The 16,074-nt window shown below is 28.6% G+C and overlaps 2 protein-coding genes across 4 annotated transcripts in view; one reads left to right on the top strand and one right to left on the bottom strand.

Moving 5' to 3' along the window:
* The window catches only part of LOC126740013 (glutamate receptor ionotropic, kainate 2-like), a 147,337-nt gene extending 145,335 nt beyond the window's left edge, over positions 1-2,002 (bottom strand). Inside the window, exon 1 of the mRNA XM_050445869.1 lies at positions 1,783-2,002. The gene's annotated coding sequence lies outside the window, so the exon portion shown is untranslated. The remainder of the gene's footprint in view (positions 1-1,782) is intronic.
* The window catches only part of LOC126740012 (glutamate receptor ionotropic, kainate 2), a 246,078-nt gene that overhangs the window by 48,682 nt on the left and 181,322 nt on the right, over positions 1-16,074 (top strand). The window lies entirely within an intron of this gene.

Raw genomic sequence — 16,074 nt, 5'->3', positions numbered from 1 at the left:
ACGTAGAAATAACAACTAATGTTCTCTAAGAAAAGCAGTCCTCATAATAACAGAAAAATGTCATTATACAAAATATGAATGTTAATATGAAGGCAGCAATAAATGGACAGATTAAATGTCTCTCTTCATATAAGCAAGCTATTTCCTGGAATCGACTCAATCCTAAATAACTCAATCATTCAAATAAACTAAAATTACAAATTATTTTACAATAATAGCGAATTCGGAATATTGATGACAAAAGTGTTTTTACTCTTAAAAAATAAACAAAAAAATGCAAGAAAAAATACTAGCCGATCGTGCTGGCGGCAACTAAATAAAACAATAATATTTAATATGGGAAATATTTAAATATATACATATTGCTAATAAACAAAAATGTTTGTTTTGTTTTTTCCTACTCTCGAAGTTTTGCAGTACCTGATCGGGACACTATATACATTTATTCAGTCCCTAGAATATACGTAGCTTTAAACTCTATCTCCCTTTTATTTAATTATTAAGCTGTATAGCTTATAGCAGTTATAAAAGAGATTGCAACGAACCCACTAGATTCTGATGTCACGCCCTGTTATTTTCAAGCAATCCCATATACCTCATGTGTTTTTCGGCAGTCGTATAAAACACATTAAACTAACTGAGATACTGGGAGCAGTTTAAAATTAGTTGAATTAAATTTGCTGGTACTTTATGGTGCTTTTAGTGCTTCCGGAGCCGTTGCTGTTTTATGTTTAAGTTCGTACAGTCTAAGGACTAAACTTGTTTTACGATAATATTATGATTTGGATGCAATTTATTAAGTAGCTTGTTAAGCAGGAAAGTTGGATATTATATATTGCAAATATCTATGGTTTTGAAAATTGTCGTTCTTGTCAGAAACCAAACAAATATATAAACATTATTAAAAATTAAGCAGTACACACTAGAGGCTCTAACTAAATAGTGATTTGCAAGTGAACGCATTTAGAACCAGATCTCTTAGAAAAATCGCTGTACAAGCATATTAGAGATCAAATATTGGAAATTAATTTACTACTTTAGATCAAATTAGAATAGATTATATCTTTAAATGTAGAAACTTTAGCTAAAAACGTGAATCAAAAATCAATGGAGGATGAGTTATTTACTATATATTTAACAGCTGAATTATGAGTTAAGAATTGCAAAATAAAAAACAAGCGTACAATAAGCTTCCTTAAAATTAGATAATTAGAAAACAGTCTCTTCAACAGTCATATTTATGGATTTATGTGATACCTGGTGGATCAAAATCTGATGACGGAAAAGGTATTAAAAAATATAGAACATGAGGCAGCAATGGTAAGAGTATAGGTCCAACGGACAACAATTTAAATGTAAATTTATAATGCGACAACTTGGTTAAGATAAAAAATTTTGGAAACATAGGTTAGAGAAAAAATGAACGTTCGAAGTAAAGATGTGTACTGCTCGGTATAGATCACAGAGAAAGGAAAATAAGAAGTGAAGGTAATCACATGTATACCAGATGGCATTACGTGTACAAGCAAATGTTGGCCTAAAATTTCAAACATAAAATTTGCGAACATAGATTTTTATAAACGTTATATTTCTATTTAGCAATCATTTTCCATGTCAACCCAAAACATTTAGATATTATGTTTTGGGTTGTCGACATTGAAAAATATAAATAAAAACAATAAAAAATAACACATTTGCCTCTTGAAGTGTGTTTTTCACCATTACAAGTAAAAATTAATATAAAATAATAATAAATTAAATAAAAATTTAAGGTATACTTACCTGTAGATTTTTCCTGATGCTCTCAAGTTTTTCATGGAAAACCGACTACTACATTTGGACTAATTAAGTTACTAGCAAGAAAAATGTAATACTAGACTGAATATATTACAGTTTGAATTTTTAAACAATGAGTTCCTTAGAAAACTAGAAAACCTTTGAAAATGGGGATAAATATAAAGTGGTGAATCATGGAAAAGTTATAACAAAATACTGACGACGTTTACAGGTATAGCTGTCAATTACGACAATATCAATATCAGCTGTTTTAGTGTCGGTAACGCCGCCTCTTCTAGCAATTAGAAGCTGCTAAGTGTCAAAAATACTGTATCGTGCTAATCGATTTCTTATTATCGAATTTCATAGAAGAAGCATAGGAATGAAAAAATTTTAAGTATTATAATTTATATTTTTAAATAATTTATTATTAAATAATTTAATTAACACTTCAGACTTGAAATGAACTTCAAGAAGGGATAATCATATAATGCATGACTAAATTTACAACTATAACTTGAGTTAGTGTCTCCTACCTATTTTTTGAACTGAACAGTATTCGATAGGGCGCTACTTTATATTAATGAAATAAAGAAATGTCCTAAAATTGAAAAAGCTAAAAATTCCTAGAATATAAGATTTTATACACTTGTAAGTTACTAATTAATAATATTATTTTGCAATGAAACATCTTGATGATAGTCTGAGGAAAACAGCTTTCTAATATCAAAAAAATTAATATAGTAACAGAAAAAGTGCATTGTATTCGAATAAGGTTAAAACTGGCATAGACTAATGCTGTACATTCAATTGAAATTAAAAAAAATTACCTAAGCTATAAATAGAAAAAAATATTTTGATGACTTTGGGTTTCTCCAACCTTGGTTGGACAGCTTCACTCTTAAAGCGTAAGTTAGAGGAAGTTTGTATATCTTTATTTTTCATTTCATACATTTTTTGTACGATTCACAGCCTAGTCAAATAATTAATAAAAATAAAATAAAGTCTAAATTTTAGTTTTTTTTGGATGCCAGATATACGTACTATACTAGTGGTACTCATCTCATTATAATGTATAATACAAAATTGTTAAATAGACTATCTTTTTTGAAAGAATTATTTTAAGTCCCTTGCTAAAGACATTTGGATTCAGTTCGCTTTCTTTTTAACTCCTTGAAAAGTTTGCATGTAAAAATAAAAAGATTTCCGTCCGCTCCATTTTCTGCAGTTTAAATCCCGAAGAAAACTTAAATTGCGGCAAAATGATTTTCAGACACGCTGACTAATTCCTTTATCCTTTGTAACGGGTGTCAGCGTGGCGGGTTTAAACAGAGCGATCCACGAGAGAGAAAAAGAAGAAGAAGAAGATACAAGAATCAATTTGGCACGAGCACAGGGAACCGTGTTTCTGCTTAAAAGAGTTTTTGGCAGCGAACTAAGTTAACTTGTTATTTAATTCGAAACAGATCTTAGCAAAAATTATATGCAGAACAAGCTATATTACCTAAATGGGAATCAAACTAAGCAGAATGTAAGCTAATTACAGTTATTTTATTTTGTAAAGGAAATCATGAAAGAGCAATATGTAAATATACCACAAACGGATAAGAACTCTCTTTCCAACTGTAACCCCTTTTACATTAAACAAAAAAGTGAAAACCTACACCACTTTTCAGAAGAACACAACCTTCAATTTTCAAAAAAAAATAAATACTAGACAGCGAACCTAATTCAAGAAAATGATTCTTTGAGAATGCCAACTTCTTTTTCTTTAAATACCTTGTCCTTTACGAATATTAGCAATCACTAGCGCTATCTGTACTTTGTGAATGGCTTTTTTAAAAATACCTGACAGTCTTACCATACCATTGTCGCAAATTCTTTATCTCTCTGACACGCGGATCCTCTTTTTGAGATTAGACCTTATATTATTAATTGAGTTCAGATTTTTCATGTTTGAAAAAGTGTCGAAAGTATTTCAACTTTCGTTTTTAAGTACCACAAGTACAGTGGAAGCATTCGAGATGTGGTGTCTAAGAAGAATGCTGAGATTGTGAAATAAAGAAGCCCTTCGAAAAGTACAATTAGAAGATCGTGAAACTTTCATGGAATTTACATGGCACTCAAAGAAAAAGAAAAAGAAAAATTTTATAAAATAGAAAACTAAATCTTGGAAATAATGCTATAAGCTAAAGAAAGAGTTCAATAAGTTTAATATTATGCTCATAACTTCAGTAGTAATCAAAGATAAACCCTATAGATAAATGACGTGTCATACACTCCCTAAGCTCCAGGGTAATTTTTATTATCTCATTTAACACATTATCGATTCTTATATTAGGCGGTAAATATATTATATTATTTAATGACAACTACGTAAGTAAATGATACAAAAAGTTGAAGCTATAACCTCCTTTTAGGATTTTTTAAAATATTAATATACTAAAATATAAACACCTAGTTTAACTTTTTGCACTTTTTGTTAAGATAACAACCTAAAAGTAGTGAAGCCAGATCGCAAAGTCGTCGATAGAATTTGTGACAAACTGCAAAACAAGAGTTTTCCTTGTCATTTCAATTTCACTTATTAATGAAGCCAATACAAAACAGATTTTTTAAAAATTCAAATTAGAATATCGATATTCCGTTAGTTTTATTCAAAAAACAATTACTTAGGTATCATTAAAAAAAATAAAATTTAGTAACGATAATGAGATATGACTTAAAGAAGCAATTGGTGATTATTTTTAGATTAAGGGAAGATGAAACATCTCAATTAAATCTTATTTTTTCTCAACGAAGGACCAATAAAATACTTTTCCAATTAAAATATTCACAAATTATATTAATACTTAAATATTTACGAAAAATAACGGAGATCGAGAGTCAACCGATTTTATTAAGAATAAACAATAAGAACGAGAGACGTGATCCAATTATTATGAAATGCCAAGAGCTACTACTGACTTCTGTTTTACCCCTCTTAATCGGAAAAAATAAATAAATCCCACAAACGTTAAATTTAATAAATGGATGATGTTTTCCGGGAAGTATAATAAGTTGTGGTTGTATTAGGATTATAGTTGGCCTGTAAGGAATTATATTATTGGTCGGTTACTAGCCAGCTTTTAAATTGTAAATCCAAAAACCCATATCTATAAAACTCAAAATCTTGTGGTGAGATACTAGTGTTATTAAAAAGTGAATATCTACTCTCCTTGTTCAAAATAGCATGAACTTCGTTTTAACAGCTAAAAATTTAAATCATGTTCTTTGGAACTGTTGTTCTAAGATACAGCATCTTAAAGAAAAATTTTCTCTTCTTAGAATATTGAATGCCTAGAATGAGCTTAGCTGCAATAGGCGAGGTTGTTTGAGTTTACCATTTCTCAGATAATAATGTCAAATCGACTTTTCAATTTTTCATTTATTAAATATTTTTCTTAATTTTTAATGTGTTCTATTTTAAAAAAAAGGTGTACTCTTTAAATGTTTCACTCATTTGCTGACTAATAATATATATTTTGAGAGTAATCAATATGTTTTTCAGATCAAAAAAAAGATTCCTAACTAAAAATTTGATGAAAAAAAAAATAACTTGGCAACGTAGAATACCTTTATGTTTACAATGCAAGTATCCAATGTTGCCACTTTATTTTTTTGTTAAATATTTTTTCAAGTGTGAAGCTAGCGTCCGATCGATATCCAGCAATCAACAATCTACAACGCAGCGTATGTCGTTTGCCAGAAACTTTTTTATAGTCTGCGCCCGCTGTTATTTAAACGGCTATAAGGAAAAGTTTTATCCATATCCTTTGGCAATTATAAACTTTTATAACATCTAACTCAATAAGATTTTATCAAAAAACTATCATTTGTAGGGGTTTGCAACTATTTCAAATCCGTTTAGATATTTATTATACATTACAGAAAAAACCATAATTCAAAACAAAACAACATTTTCACAAAAAAACCTTAGTTTGTCGAGGTTTATTTCCACTATAAACCAATTTATTTATTCATTGTTAATATCTAGACAAAAAATTATTAAAACTTCTTGGGAATTCCAGGATTAACGGGCATTATATAGATTAAATAATAATGGGCGAGGACTATAAATATGTTGCTGGCAAACGACTTATGCTGCATTCTCTATTTGATTGCTGGATATCGATCAGACACTACCTTAATTTTTGCGGCATTTCAGGTTCTAATAAGCAATAAATTTGCTAGATTATAATAATACACTTAATTAAAATTACTTATTAAACATTTTTATTAATATTTCCCTAAAATAAATGAAGGAAAAAAGGCTTAAGTTTGGTAAGTAATACTCAATAGATACTTTCACAAATATGCCGTCTTTTATAATATTAGAACCTAGAAAGATCACACCATTAGGTATCAATGGTGTGATCTTTCTAGGTTCTAATATTATAAAAGACGACATATTTGTGAAAGTATCTATTGAGTATTATATACCAAACTTAAGCTTTTTTTCCTTCATTTATTTTAGTAAAAGGAAATATTTGAATTTCCTTTTTTCCAATATATTATGTGACCCACTTCAGATTTCTTTATTATTTTTCAGCAAAAAGGGAGTTGTTTCGTGTAAATACAGTACAAAATAATTTTGATTATTAAACGAATTTTACTCTTTCTGTTGCTTTATAATAAAGAATGCAATTCAGTTTTTGCAAATTGTAATAATTTACTATATCACTTTATTTTCTTTTGTTAAAGTTGTGTAATCACTGGCGACATTGAATCCCAAGCATGTTTATCAACAAAATATCCCCTCTGTCCCCTGTATAGATGTTGCGCTCAATCCAAAGCAGCCAATGTTTATTCTAGTGTATTCAATGTTCTAAGGTTCGTTTCATATTGTTGGTAAAACTTAATCATCTTAGAAATATCATCTGAAATTAATTAGTATCAAGATTTTATACGCGATATATATGTATCTCTTAAAAAGTGGCTATGGACAAACTTACTTTTGAGGTAACTAAGCGCAAGCCTAGATCAAAATTTTAAGATCCAGTAATTTTAGTATTTAATATTCATGTAGTTCCACTACAGCGTCCCACAAAGGGACTGATAATCATAAGACTAAGCCAATTTAAGTCTTAGCGATGCTTGCTATTTTCCTCGTCGTATATAATTTTTAACAAAGTGAAATAGCTTTACTTCCTATGCAGGGCACGATTTTCTCTAAATTGCTACCGAGCGTTTCCTTCCACTAAAAATTAGGATTTTTTGTTTTAGGTAATTTTAAGAATAGTAGGCAATGGTGTATTTAGTAAGATAATTTTATTACTTAGTTAGAAGGAACAGGTTAATTTAAACCAGTTTCACGTTCTTGGTTTTTTTCAATTTATTAGAGAGTACGTATTTCTTGGATTAAATCAAACAAGAAAGCTCCTATCAATAGATTTTCCAAACGTTTGAGATTTCTAAAGTAGAGTGTGTAAAGTTGTCAGAAAAAAATTAAATTTGATAACTGTATATATTACTCTGGACATTGGAATGCAGTTTCTGTGCATCCAGAGCCCTTTTCCGAAACACAATTTAAATTTGCTGTTTTTTCTTGTAATAAATAAAATATTTGTAAATTCCTAATTTTCTGTATTACATATCTGGTGCGATAGCCTCTTAACAAAAATTATAGACGTAATAAATTTAGAAAAAGAAATACAATTTTTCGTAGATTTCAGCCAAGATATACGTCCCTAAATTTAATTGCAACATTAAAAATACACTTCGCGTTTTTGGATTTATATTAGCGTTATGAAATAAACAATTTTTTCATTAACAATAAGTACAAAATAACTTTAAGCTACATAGGAAATATATCTATATAAAGTTTTACAAACTCGACACATCCTAGTACCAATTAAAATACAAAAAAATATTTTAAAAAATAACACAGGAAAGGAAATAAAACTGTCTCTTAACAAATCTAATCATTGATTACCTAGTCCTTCTAAATAATCACTGAATATTTCTAATAAACTTGCTTGAAAGTCTCCTGAACGATATTATTCCAGATCTTTTAAAGAGAAGTTTTTGTAATAAGGCCTTTAAAATACCTCAACAACTATCATATATATAGCATTTTAACACTAAGTCAATAAACATAAAGGAAGCGTGCTATTGTTGTTAAAATAACGTAAAAGGTATACTCCAGTGCATTACTAGCCAACAAAGAAAAGTAAAAACCACTACCTTTAAAATACCTAAAGCTACATAAACAAACAAAAACAAAACACCCATTCTAATTTTTGAAATCGATTCTAGCATTCCCCTTTTTAATTTTTGCGTTGCAATCATTTTTCAGTTCCTGAAGCGAAAAGTAAATGAACACAAAGCTCTACAATGCTTTGAAATAGACTGTTACCGATAGTTTTAATTAACACTAAAGGCTATGCATTGTTATCTTTATCCATAACATATTCATCGTTTGTAATAAAGTTTAACAAAAGAAAATGGATTTTTGACTTAGTGAACGATTTTATTACTTAATTGCCCTTTTTCTAGTTAACATATTTGATATGCCACCATTTTATTTAAAATCCTAGGTAAACGCAATATTCTTGAACTGAAAAGCATGTTTTATATTAACATTATAAACATGTATTTAAAAAAATTAAACTGAAACTTACATAAAATCATTAAAGCTATTTTGACTTCATCATAAAAATTATAAATATATATTATTAAGAGTAGAATAAATTTGACTCTAAAATGATTTCAGACTTAGACCTAATTTATTTTTCTATTATATATTTGATAATATTAAGCAATTTTTGATCAATGAAATATAAATGCATTATTTTCATGAAAATATTAAAATTAGCAGACGATGTCGAGCTAAAATTTATTGTTCTATTAACTTGATAGCCCACGATGGCAACAATCTGACGCATTGTTTGGAAATGGAAAATGTGAAAAGCTCTGAAAAATAATGAACACAAGAAGATATAGAGCTATAAATAGCCTTCGTAGTATATAACTGTCTTGATAATTATGTTAAAAGATTCCTTATAAATTGCTATATATTTCGAAAGTTTTCAAGTCTTGCTCAGAACACTGGGTCTTGTAGAGTTTACAATTTTTTTTTATTGATTACATAGGCGATAAGCCTACAGTTACGTAGATCAAAGAGTATTTATCACGAATACACTACACTATACACTTCGATTTTAGAGGATTATTTTATTTTAATACACAACTTATACCTACGCGTGTGCTGGTATCAAAAAACATGGTAGATCACATTTAAGATTCTAACCCCAAAACAAGAACATCTATGAATGACAAGTCTGATATTGACATTATTGACAGAAGGTTAAAGGCACGTTTACACATTACTAGCTGTAGAAATATGACAGATCTAAGAAATGTATACATCAACAATAAATACAGGCGATAATAACGTGGTATTTCTGAAGGGAATGATTTAATATGTTGACCAACTATGTTAAGCTGCTCGATGGCTGTTTGATTCTTGTAAGTCGGATAGACACTTATTTTAATTTTACTTGTACTAACTTGCCCCTCAGCAATTTGGTTACGGATTACCGCTAATTTTTTTCATATGATATTAAATATAATTAAAATTGCGCTTTTGTATACTTCTGTTGATTTTCCATATAAAGATAGAGCCTCATTGCTTAACATCAATTGGCTTGAGACAATCAAAGAGGTAAATGCTTTTTCCATCAGAGGTAGGCATTGAAGAGTACTTATTAAATAAAGTATTACGACAACAGCAAAGTTGTTGTAGCAGCTTAGCCTACATTTTTCTTTACAAAGTGGTATTCCAACTGCTGATGGTTTTTGTGGAACACGTTTTGTTTTTATAGTCAATATAGGCTTCTTCTTTTGATCCCTTTAGCATAATTATGTTTATTTTTTAATTTTGTGGTTTAGCTTAATATTTTATTGATTTCTTTTACTTACTTGTCGTGGATTGACTTCATCTACAACCACAGGCGCACCTATATTTTCTTAGCTTTATTATCACGCATCATAACAAAAGTTTTTATTGTGTAAAAGCTTATCACCAATCTGTTATTTTCTTCATCAGGTATATATTTCTTCATCCGTAAAATCTGAGGTTAAATCACATTCTAAGATGTAGTCTGAACAAGAATCTAAAAATGGATGCTCATCGTATGCCTAACCTATTTTCGCAGCACCTAATGATAGCTTAATAATCAAGCTAGTTCTTGGTTTTTTCTACTAAAATTTACTACTACACTAACTAACTAAGAATATTAACTAAAATTTAAAATTCAAACAATATTTACATATGCTTTTCTATTTTAAGATTGATGTGTCTTATTAGTCAGTTTAGTTTAATTCAGTGATAATATTCTATTAAGAAGGTAAAAGAAGGACTTAGTGTTTTTGCTGATCATAATAAATATAAAAATTCACATATAGATAGTATAATAGATTATACAGGAAGAAGGCGCTAACTCAGCAGTCGACCCCTTCTTACACGACTATCGACAGTTGTACCTTCTTACTCAAAATACTTTAGACAAAACTTGTCTTGACTTATTTTAAATTTCTCTTTTTAAGGTATGTAGCGACATCTATAATTTAAAGTCATTATTAAGTGATAGAAGAACAGTTAAAACCGTCTTCAAAAAAAGTTAGTTAATACCTTCATGAATTAATAGCTTCAGTTAGGTATCTATAAATCAGTAATATTACAAAAGTACTTAAAGTATTTATACTATATAATTAGTAGAGTGGAACATCTTAGATATTTTGGCATTGTATTTAAACAAAATATCAAATTCGATAAACACATAGAAAGCAGAAATGCGAGACTTCGTAAACTTATCTATAATACATATCAAATTAAAAGCAATATGCTAACTGATGAATGCTCTATATTACATGAGTTGAGTCTATAGTTTAATATAGTTAAGATAATATTGCATATTTTAAACACAAATCTACTTAAAGTTAATTAATAAATTACGTCTATCTATGATTCCATCAGTGGAGTGAAATATATTAGACATTTCCGCATAGTATTTGATTTTAGTATTTGAAGTACAAATGCGAAACTTCGTGAATATATCGATAAAATGTATTAAATTACCAACAGTATTCCAACTTTTAATACTTTCCAACAAATAATATATATTACATGAGATTAGCATATAATTCAACATAGTCTGCCAATATGGGGCGATACATATAAGAAAATAATGGATATTTAAAATACAAGACAAATCTCTTCTAGTATTTAATTCTTTAAAGTACTTTCAAGAATTACCCTAGATAATCCTCTCAAATTATGTTTGATGAGGCACAAGTTTTAACACTACGATTACTATATTATAGTATTACAGTATTTTCTTACTTCGTAGTATTTTTATTATACATGTTATATGATATTTGGAAAGGGGTAGAAGAGGGAAGGGTACATATAAGGATGAGGAAAAATAGAGGTCTCCAACAAGTCACAAAATATTAGCTAAAATACATGAAAAATATTTTTTCCAATCCTATAGATACCTTTCTTCTTTTCAAGAAGGTGAATATTATATTATGCAGTGAAAGTAATTAAAATAACGAAGGTTCTTTAAAAAGCAACGCATGTAAATATACAGAACGCAAACGACATGTAAACACATAGACATTTTCTTACCCATAATGCTCTTACATCTTGTCCTTTAATCTTGTACTTCCATAATTTATAATTTTTAAAACAAAATCGAGTATCTCAGTTAGGGTAATTTAGAAATACAAGTTTAAAACCATTTCTGGATTTAAGTATTAAGACTATAACTGTTTATAAGTCACGTACATAAACATCTTTGTAGGAGAATAACTGAAGCTTCACAAATTAATATCCCATTCCCAAATTTATCAAGCATAAACCCAGTTGACAAATTCGTTCCCACTCATTTTCACGCTGTTATGACAACGAAATAATTTACTCGAAGTAATGTATTGTTTTAACACCTTGAAACTTTTCTGACCTGTTTCGTAGTTTCCTTGATTATAATGGCACGAGGTGTATATTTTGAGCGCGTCTTTCTTTTGAGTTATTACTGAATGTGTGTGGCTTCGTTTTTACTTAATTTAATTTTAAAAGGGATCGTTGTTGGGGTGGCTTCCTTTATTATTTTATCTTTAGTATAAGCAAGTACTTTTGGCGTGTACTTTATTTATAGCAAAATGTTTAAATACAAACAGTAGCTTAACCAATTGTTATCAAACTGGGTAAAACTTAATTTTAAAGTAACCAGCAGGGCACAGTGAACTGAGGGAAGATAGTTCGTTTGTTTTATATAAAATGCTAACTAATTAGTGTTTACATTTAATTAAAAGTCCATTGAACAAATTTTTAATTTAGCATAAATTCAGCTTAATTGATTATTGATTTTGTAAAAATAACGCACAGTTATCTTGTCATTATCATTTATTTTTTGCCAATCCGCTTTCGCTTAAATTACCTTATCCTTCCTTCCACGTTGTTGACCTCTTCTGAACGAGGGTGTTCGTTAAAAAGCAGCACTAAAATATTAAAGTCGAGTCTAAATGGAGCCAACTCTTTTCTTAATACAGTTCAGCTCGACGTGGAGTTTTAGTTTTTAGTTTTGCAGACGAAGCAATTAAAAAAATACGATTAAAAGTTACATGCATTTTAGACGCATTTTAAAGTAGCATTTAACGTGCCAAAAAGTTCTTGTTAGGGTGTCTTTATCATCTAATTTAACAATGTAAAGCTTAAATAGGAGATAAAATATGTAGGATAATAGGTAAATGATGTACAGTTTGCCTTATTATGTAATAAGCAGTGTATTTTTTTATTATTTTCGATTTTACTTATATTTATAAGGTCTTTCATCAATCACATTTTTTGCACCTATATAGGCTTTTTAAAGTCCACTGGGTCTAACTTATTACATCAATCATTCTTTTCGAGATCAACTGTATGTAGCTAATACATAATATTAAACCAACAATTGACATGTAAATAGTAATATATACTCGTATATTACAATCTGAGCGGGAAAATATTTAATTCAATTATTGTTAAGAGAATCTTCTATGTATAATATAACACTAATGTATAAACTAATCCAAACTATTTTGGCTTTATATTTGTATGATATATGATCTCATTTATTAAAAAATATAAAAAATGCTTAAGATGCGGAATTGAATTTGAGCAGGTCGAAATTGCAAAATGTTGGTCGTATGGGAAAAATATTTCAACTAGATTCAACAAGATTTTTTCCAAATGGGGGAGTAATAAAAACTTAATCATGGTTGAGAACTTCAATGCATACCGATATCTGTGTAGCGATAAGGCTTAACGTCTACCTAATAGGTTTTCGCTAATTTTTCCATTTGAAGACTTTTTTGTAAACATCCTAGAACCTGAGTTCTGTGATCATAATATAGAGCTGATTAATTCTAAGAATTTGCTGCAAAAACTAAATTATAAAATTGAAAAAATATTTCATAGACCTTCCACTCAAAAGCGCAAGTTTGCGTTTTATAACTTGATAGAGTCCATATCATTTGAAAATGTATTAAACCACACTCATGATATACATGAAAAATTCGCTGTATCTATTAAAATATTCGAATGGGCATATTTAGAAGCTTTTCCTGAAAAACCACTCATTCGCTCTGATCACATCAGTAGTATTGCTTATTTTAACAATGATTTAAAACAAATGAGCGAAGATTTGTGCTTATTAAGTACACTCAATAAGAAGTCTCATAAATCTGTAAACTACATAGACTATAAAGTATTTAAAAACAAGTATAGAAAGGCAATAAAAGATGACAAAGCAGCAACAAATGACAAAGCAATTAAATCTGCAATTAATCTAACAAAAACAATGTGGTATATAAAAAATTAAAATAGAAATTTAGTTACCACAAATAACATTCGTTCAAATTCAACAGCAGATAGTTTTAATGAATTTTTAACCAACATAGCATGTGATCTTTTCTGTAAATCACTTAATGCCCTATAATTAATCCTATAAACAACCTTAATAAGATTTTTAGACCAACTCATTGATTTACATGTTTAGAATTGTCATAAAACGAAATGAACTTTGACTTTAGTGTAAATCTACTAAGAACGATAAAAAACACATATAATGTGTTCTTTTAACCAAGAATTATTAAAGAAAAACCTTTTTGAAACTATTTAAAAACATCGATCGCACTTGTGTTGCAGACTATTTAATATCAATGTTCACACTTCTAGTTTCAATGCTTAAATTGTAAGTATAAAATTTCTTCTCATCATGTTGATACCTTACATTTCTTCACTCGGTTTAGAGATTTTCATGACAATGATACAAAGCTAAATTATGCCAGCAATATTTTAATAAATTGATGCAACTATGCACATTAAATAGTTAAACAACGTGGTCCATGATATTATTTGAAAAGATAAAATTTAAAGTTTTCAACGAGAAGGTCATAATGCATTTAAGTTTGGTGAAGAAGATGATTTTCATGTGGGTTTAGCTGAAAGATATATTAGACTTTCTCTATTTAAATTTGATATAAAAGATAATAAAAATCCAAAACTATTTGCAGGTCATTAACAAAAAATGAAAAGATCTAAAAATCAACAAAACTTTCACATCGAACCTCTATCGTTAATTTAATCATTTATATGTATATGCAGATGTTTTATTCTGTTAAACTCCCGAATATAGAAACATCTTTCAGCGATTTTTGATTTTTTTGGTTTCTCAGATATTCTATATATTTTTACCTTACGAAATTTATTCGACTAGTTAGAGGAATAAAGCAATAAAAAATGATTATGTTAAAATAAATTTGTATTCTTTTCTTTTAAATTTTTAATAAACAGGTTAATCCTACTAAATAATTTCGATTTAATTAACGTTAAAAATGAATGTAGCCTTTTAAAGTTTTTAAGGTTTGAAGTTTTTAATGTTTTGTCCTTGTTTTACGATTTTTTTATATATTTATAGATATATAACCTAATAAAAAATACAATAAAAGCAAATCTCAAATACCAGATAATCCGTCCCTCCTATAAACCCAAAATGAACTCAATATAACGCCATATTGTGGTAAACTGCTGCACATTAACATTAAGCACAATATGGCGGAAATATCATAAATATATAATAAAGTTCCGAAATCCTTTAGTGGGTTTGCGCGGGATTCATCATCACAAGAATAAATGTTCCGGGATGTTGTGCAGGGAGTATGAAAGTGAAACGACTCTTTCCGGTATGCTTTCCGCGTCAGCTAGGGAGCGTAGCTTCAATTAATAATTATTAAAGGACGGACATTTTTTTATTCACCTTTTAACCTTGGTTAATTAGTTAATGAAGTAAGCAGTATAGAGTTTCTAGATTTAATGGCACTTTGGTTGTTGGAGTACTCTGGTATTGACATTACGAAAGTACATAAAAATATGTAATGTAAGCTTAATTCATTAACGTACAACATAACATGAATTCATGAATATTTTAAATAAAATAGGTTTCAATATCAAATAAATACATCCCATTTAGCATGCTTCATATTATGAAATAGAAGTAAAAAAAAATTAGAAATATTACTTCTGAATTAAGTATGCCTCGACTAAACCTTAAACAAATTACGTAAAAGTAGGCAATTTAGAATTGTTTCAGACCAACTAGATCTCGGATTTATTAAGGTAAGTTTGTTTGTTTTAATCCACTAAGATATAATATTTTATTCTCATTCCGACCCATTTTTACCTTCACAGCAAAACTTAAAAACCTACCTTATCAGCAGCAAAACTTCTTTAAAAAGAATTTTTAAGTAAAAAAATTTCTAATATAAGAAGTACCTAGAGAGTCGTGGCGATACTCATCGGTACTTTAATTAATATTGTATACTATTTATTTATAAAAAAATATAACCTTTATTATTTATTAACTAGTTAAGGAACCTACTAAGCTCACATAAACATCTACTAGTTTAATTGAAGTTATCATTACATTTGATTCTACTATTTGTTTAAATATACACGTTATGGATATGTCTTATACATCAGATCATTGCTTGGTGGTAATTGAACTAGAATTTTTTAAGGCTAAAGAATCTCATATCAAACATATAGATATTATTAAAATTTTAGTTTTCTAAAATCTGTACACAAAGACCAAAGGGTCTTGGCTGCTATTGACTGGCATCTTATGAAATTTGTAGGATGAGATTTGATGAGAGACGTATTATGAGATTTGTAGGATGTTTTAATGTTTTCATAATAACGTTTTTGAAATAATA

This window comes from Anthonomus grandis, chromosome 8 (assembly GCF_022605725.1).
Source record: "Anthonomus grandis grandis chromosome 8, icAntGran1.3, whole genome shotgun sequence".
NCBI lineage: Eukaryota > Metazoa > Arthropoda > Insecta > Coleoptera > Curculionidae > Anthonomus > Anthonomus grandis.
The sequence above is the reverse complement of the archived record's forward strand: the minus strand, read 5'-3'. Positions and strand labels throughout refer to the sequence as shown.